This window comes from Macadamia integrifolia, chromosome 8, assembly GCF_013358625.1.
Source record: "Macadamia integrifolia cultivar HAES 741 chromosome 8, SCU_Mint_v3, whole genome shotgun sequence".
Taxonomy (NCBI): Eukaryota; Viridiplantae; Streptophyta; class Magnoliopsida; order Proteales; family Proteaceae; genus Macadamia; species Macadamia integrifolia.
Genome location: NC_056564.1, coordinates 19,265,377 through 19,272,910, shown reverse-complemented (window position 1 = coordinate 19,272,910; position 7,534 = coordinate 19,265,377).

Below are 7,534 nucleotides of genomic sequence, written 5' to 3'. Positions count from 1 at the left end.
AAAAAAAAAAAAAAGAGTACCCGAGAAAAAAACCCTCTCCTTATTCCTTAACAAAACTATCTTTTCTTACCCTAATCCTTTCCTTCTTCTCCTTACCCTAACCCTCTCTTTTCCTCCTCGAAATCTCTTCAAATGTATCAAACCAAGTAACCGGAAATACTAGATACGAATATAAGATAGGGCGTGCAGCGACTAAGCTAAAAATCGAAGAGCAGCATTCTTCGTTCTAGGTTGACGTTTCAACGTTCAAACCAGAGAGCAGCATTCTTTGTTGGATTTGGTTCAAACTTCAAAGAGGGATACGAATCAGTGTTCTCCTTACCCTAACCCTCTTTCTCTCCATCATATCGTTTGATTTTCCTTTTTGGTTTTCTCTCTCTCTCTTTTTCTTGTTCTCCTTTTGGGCATTATTTAGTAAGAATCTTTGGAATGCTCTCTTGGCAAGTACTCTGTTATGTGGCTTATGCCGATTTCCGACAACTCATGAAGAAAGTAATGATGCTCTTTTGTGATTCTGGTTGCCTAGCCAGTAATCAGTATTGGAAATTTGAAGAATCTCATTCGTGTGTAACTTCTCCAGAATTTAAGTACTCTATACTCTAGTTTAGCTAGTTTAGTAGTTAATGCATACTCTTGTAACAGCTAATTTCATTGGCAGCCTACTGTTGGAAAGGCATTGCACTTGAAGTAGTTCATGCGTTATATTTTGTTGTTCTATGAGATCCCTAGTTAGCAAATTCGGATTCGGGAATTATTCGGATGAAAAATTATTCGGAATAATTCGATTTGTTAATTTATGAGTTCGGTCAAAAAAATGTCAAAAAAGCAGACAAAATAAAAATTTGATTCGGATTTAGATCCGAGAATTATTCATTTATGAAAATAAAAGTCGAGTAAAAAATTCGGATATTATTTTTGTCTACCAATAGTCCTGTAGGGACATAAAAATTCAAAATCACATCATTCAGCTCATGACTCACCTAATTCTATCATCCATACTTAAAAGAAAAAATATTATAAATAAAGCAAAACATCCACAAAAGCATAACAATAGTTATGGCATCATATGCTTCACAATTTTATCAAACCAAATAAAAGAATATATCAAATCAATAGCCTCAAGGCTTTTAATCCATTAGGAGAACATAGTCATATCATGAAAGAATCTGTTTGAAGATAGAAAATTGATTATAATTATTTACAAAGCCAATCTTCTAGTAACAAATTACTCTTATCCAGAACTAGTATTGATTCTAATTTTCCTCTTTTATGGTGGAAAGCTACATAATTATCTTCTTCTTCTAAATATATAGATATATATATATATATATATATATGCATCTTATAACAATTATCTTGTAATAAAGGACAAGCTTCTGCAAAAGTAGCATTAGCTAATCCCAAACCAGAAAATTCAGTAAGAGTCGCAAGACTAGAATTTAATAGGGTCTCACAGAACAACAAAATATAATGCATGAACTACTTCAAGTGCAATGCCTTTCCAACAGTAGGCTGCCAATGAAATTAGCTGTTACAAGAGTATGCATTAACTACTAAACTAGCTAAACTAGAGTTATAGAGTACTTAAATTCTGGAGAAGTTACACACGAATGAGATTCTTCAAATTTCCAATACTGATTACTGACTAGGCAACCAGAATCACAAAAGAGCATCATTACTTTCTTCATGAGTTGGTCGGAAATCGGCATAAGCCACAGGGTACTTGCCAAGAGAGCATTCCAAAGATTCTTACTAAATAATGCCCAAAAGGAGAACAAGAAAAAGAGAGAAAGAGAAAACCAAAAAGGAAAATCAAACGATATGATGGAGAGAAAGAGGGTTAGGGTAAGGAGAACGCTGATTCGTATCCCTCTTTGAAGTTTGAACCAAATCCAACAAAGAATGCTGCTCTCTGGTTTGAATGTTGAAACGTCAACCTAGAATTCTTAGCTTAGTCGCTGCAAGCCCTATCTTATATTCGTATCTAGTATTTCCGGTTACTTGGTTTGATACATTTGAAGAGATTCCGAGGAGGAAAAGAGAGGGTTAGGGTAAGGAGAAGAAGGAAAGGATTAGGGTACGAAAAGATAGTTTTGTTAAGGAATAAGGAGAGGGTTTTTTTCTCGGGTACTCTTTTTTTTTTTTTTAAGTGGGTTTTTGATAAAACCGAATCATTCGCATTTTATTTGGTTCTTCCCGAATTTGTCATGTTTTTTAACTAGATTAAAAAAAAGCGCACTATTTTTTTATTTTTATTTATAAGTTAGATTCGATCATAATTTTTAATATAATTCGCAAATATTCTGTTCGATCGAATAATTCACGAATTATTCGGCGAATTTAACAACTAGGGTGAGACCCTGTTAAGTGCTAGTCTTGTGACTCTTACTGAATTTTCTGGTTTGGGATTAGCTAATGCCACTTTTGCAGAAGCTTGTCCTTTATTACAAGATAATTATTATAAGATGAAAAAAAAAAAAAAAAAAAAAGATAATTGTGTAGCTTTCCATTTACCAGAAAAGAGGACAATTAGAATCTATACTAGTTCTGGATAAGAGTAATTTGTTATTAGAAGATTGGCTCTGTAAATTATTATAATCAATTTTCTATCTTCAAACAGATTCTTTCATGATATGACTATGTTCTCCTAATGGATTAAAAGCCTTGAGGCTATTGATTTGATATATTCTTTTATTTGGTTTGATAAAATTGTGAAGCATATGATGCCATAACTATTGTTATGTTTTTGTGGATGTTTTGCTTTATTTATAATATTTTTTCTTTTAAGTATGGATGATAGAATTAGGTGAGTCATGGGCTGAATGATGTGATTTTGAATTTTTATGTCCCGGATTATTGGTAGACAAAAATAATATCCGAATTTTTTACTCAACTTTTATTTTCTTAAACGAATAATTCTCGGATCTAAATCCGAATCAGATTTTTATTTTGTCTGCTTTTTTACCTTTTTTTGACCGAACCCATAAATTAACAAATCGAATTATTCCGAATAATTTTCCATCCGAATAATTCCCGAATCCAAATTTGCTAACTAGGGTCATATTAGGGTTGAATGAGAACCATTCAGCTTTCACTGAATGTAGTGAAGAGCATTAAACACCCTGTGTGAGTAGCATAAAAGAGATAAGAAGGGTCGAACTCAAAACCACATGCTTCTTGAGGCGAAGGTCCCTTTGACATTATGGTGTAATTGAATATTCAATACTTTCATGTTATCCTTTGTAATGTGTTTATCATTTTAACAATTCAATACAAATAGTAAGGAATGTGAAAAAAAAATAATGGGCCCTAGTCAATGTGGGTTAACAAATTGCATTGTATGAAATACCAAAGCTCCATTAACTAATGGACCACTCAAATTGGTCACACCATTTCTCTAAGAAACCCCGTTGCCATTTGATCATGTGTGTTTCATATGTTTATTATACGCCTCAACAATAAAATGAGGATTATAATCTTCAATAAAAGTTCACAAGGAAACACATATTTTGTAGTTGACTAATAAATAATTTTTTTCCCCTTTATCTATGGATTAACATATTTGAAACACATGATAAATGTTATCAACCTAACTATTAGAAAAATAAAGTTAAATATGCAAATGTTTGTCCCACAGTGGTTGTATTTTTTGTTGTCTTGAATCACATAATACTTATATATTTTATAGGGTTCCATGTCGATATATGGTTTTTATGGTTGCCTAATTCAAATCTATAACTGCATCTAACGTAATTATGTTAAATAATTTTACCATGTGAAATAAATGGCAAACAAACATTGGAAAATTTTTACGGTGATGTTTTAGAACATATTTTACCTCTTAGAAAAAAATGCTAGAAAATTTATCAAGAAGGAAAATTTTATGCCGAAACAAACAAAGCCTGACTATTTCCCACTCTTGTCCCTGAGATTCCATTTCCCTCATTATTATCTAAGTGTTGTGGCTAAGTTTCTTTCCTGATAAATTATACCAATACCAAGATCTTGAATTCTTTTCCCAAGCTTCCGATTAATACATGCTTTTATGAGATTAGGCACACCACCAGCTTTAACAACGAGGTGCATGAATCTGAATTATTTATTAAAAAAAAAGAGTAAAAAGAATCTGAATTATTGAAAAAATATTTGTATATAGGAAAAATAATACTCTGATCAAATGATCCTTGCATTTAAATAGGGAACGAAATGACACCCCACCATTGCGAAATTGAAAAAATCAATCCTATGCTAATACTCATATACATCCCCACATCAACCCGCATTTACAGGGCTGCGTGTCCAAAGAGCATCATTCCATTTTTCATTTCCTCATATATGTTCTCCCACCACTCTAACAATTTAAAAACAATAGTAGTGGAAGGGCTTAAGATTAGATTAAGAATATGGATGAAGTTTATGACTAAAGAATGACGTGGATGACACAACCGTAACATGAACCACGTGACATATAGGCTGATGTAGGAGCTAAAATCGGTGCCGCCTCCCCGCACGGAAAACATATGTATCCCATTTTATGGCATGATATGTAATGGTTTCCCCTTTTTTTTTTTTTTTAATAATAATAATAATAATGTGGGCTGATGTGTCCATGACGCCATGACGGTGAGCGCTTGAGGGAGTCTCGCATTATAACGGCGTCATGCCTCCACGTGGACTATATGGTAAGCCTGGATAATATATAGTAAGCCTTTTTGTCAACTACAATGAGGAAACAGGTGCGCACGTGGCTACTCACACTTTGAAATCAAAACTCTGACTTTGACCTTTTCCTGAACGATGGATATATGAGATTTCATAAATACACGTAATGTAATGTGAAAGTAAGAAGCCAAATCGTCAAAAGCGGAAGCAGGAGGATAAGGTGGGAGAACTGAATAGTAGTGAAGTCTACCCATATAACTTTCAGATATGAAATTTGTTCATTTTGTTTGCATTTGGCTGTTGTTGGGTGGAAGTCAGATAAGATGGTTAGACCAAAACGAACAATCGAAGGCTCATGATCAAGAGTTTTGGTTATTTGCTTAGACCCATTAAATTGGATGCTTGGACAGTTTAAATTGTTAACTACTCAATCCAAGTGGAAGTAGCTTCAAGCTACCTGGATCCATTGCATAATTAATTTTAAGTTTTTTTTTTCTATATTTATTATAATAATATGATGTAACGACTGTATAAGATCTTAAGGTTTTTTAAATCTCCAAGACATACTAACCAGATTGACCATGCATTTATACCTCTAAGATGAAACTAGTCTTTAATTACATAAAACACACTTATAAATGTGATTACACAGCGAACTCAAAAGTTATAATCATTACTTAGGCATTCTAAAAAGTGGATAAACCAAGAGAATGGTTTGAGGATATGGATTGGATAGGCTTGAATTGGTTGGATCAACATTAGTATCAACCCTATCTGATCATGATTTTAAGCCAATACTGTGTATGACAAAGAGACTTAGAATACATGACATATAAAGAGACTTAGAAGAACAATACATAGAGTTGGGAAGGTAATGTTCTATTTTTTTTTTTTTTTTTACCTTGAATGTTATTTGGGGCCGGGGAAACCCTTAGAATTTTATTAGATAAGAGAAATAAAATATTAGACAAACAAAGGGCGTTGGGAAGATAATGTTATTAATGCCTAATCAGATTTTCAGATAATCTACAGAAGATATAGACAATGTACCTTTACATATATGGATGTATCTATACATATACATATGCGTTACATATGTATAATTAGAATCCCTATATAAATACAATCAAATATGTTAGTACACCTAGGTGTAAACTCATGTCCATATTTATACCTACACCCACACCTACACCTGACTTTGACCACAAATTGACTTGACTGGACAAGAGAAATATTTTGAAACCGTAATGCACATAAAATCTAATTAGTTTTAATTGAGGAAAAACTTTCCCACCACATTATGTGCTACTATTGCTTTTTCACATGAGTTTTTTTTTTTTTTCCTCCAATCATGATTATTATTTCTCTCTCCTATCATGATTATATGAGTAGGAAACCCACGCCATCATTTGTGTAGCATGGGAGATCCCCCCACCCACACACGAGCATCCCAAAAGACCCTTCCGTACTTCCGGTAGGGAAAATAGTGATTTCACTTACCTATAGGGTAGGGGACGGGGGACCCAATTTCTATCACATTAAAGACAAAAGAAAGAAAGAAAATAAAAGTTTCCCCGGTTGTGCAATCCTTGGGATTAGGGGTGTCAATTCGTGGCCCGATCTGATTAAATTGATCAGGATTGATCATTTATAGATCGATCCAGTTTGGACCATTTATTAAATGTGTCGGGCTTGAGTCCAGTCCATTTATAAATGGTCGGTCTCGGTTTTACTAGTTGGACCGTCGGGCGCCCGACCGAGACCGACTGAATAACTCCCGACTGAGACCGGCCTATTGTGCACCGACTTGGCCCGACCCTTTAATGATTGTAAAATACCTATTTTACCCCCCCAAATTAAAGAATAAAAACTAAAAAGTAAAGACATGTTCACATTTTAAATAATGGTTATATTTGATATCATTTATTGATTTATTTTCAATTTTTTGGGCTTGCATGAGTGGGCCGGAATATAAGTGCACATTTTAAAGAGGGCCCGTTTAACATTAAACATGTCCGTAGCCCGATTAAGGCCCGACTAAAGCCCGATTAAGGTAGTCCGATTATAGCCCGAGGCCAACCGACCGAATATAAAATGAACAATGCCCTCAATAACTAAGCCCGATTAGTTAAATGGGCGGACACAGTGTAGCCTTTGAAAGTCTTCAAACCCGATTAAGCCTGACCGAAATCGGACCGGCCCGACCGATTGACATCCCTACTTGGAATTACCAAGAGGACCGAATTTAGCTGTATCCTTGGATGATAGTAAGCCCTTTCTTTCTTATGGAGGATTTTCAAAAATTCTATATTATATGAATATCAACATGAAAGTGAGATAATTACCTTTAAGAAAATTCTGATGATATAGGTTGTTGGGTTATTTCATTCTTTTGAAGGTGAGAGGAGAGAAAAAATTGGTTATTAATTCAAATTCAAGTTTGAAACTTAGTAATTACCCTCTTTGTTTGGTATTGTTTCTACCCAAAGTTGGCATGTAGCTTCTCAGGTCATATTTTAGTAATACATCGTAGAGCCTTAGTTCAACTATATCTTCTTTATTAGTGAAATGGAACAAAGTTTTTAGGCACTCTTTAAAACATTGAGTACGAGACGACATGATATACTACAATCACCTACCAAGAGTAGTTTTTTTCTTTTTTTTTTTTTTTGGGGGGGGGGGTGGGGTGTGGTGGGGGAGTGGGTAAACACATATAGATTCATGTTATTCTTATGAGTCATCATCCATATCGATATCAATATGTATTGATCAGATTGACCATATTGTAGATCAATGCATCATTTTTTGTTGTAAAATTGATCTATATCAATGTTTATGTATCAATATTGGTGACAATCGATACAATTAACTT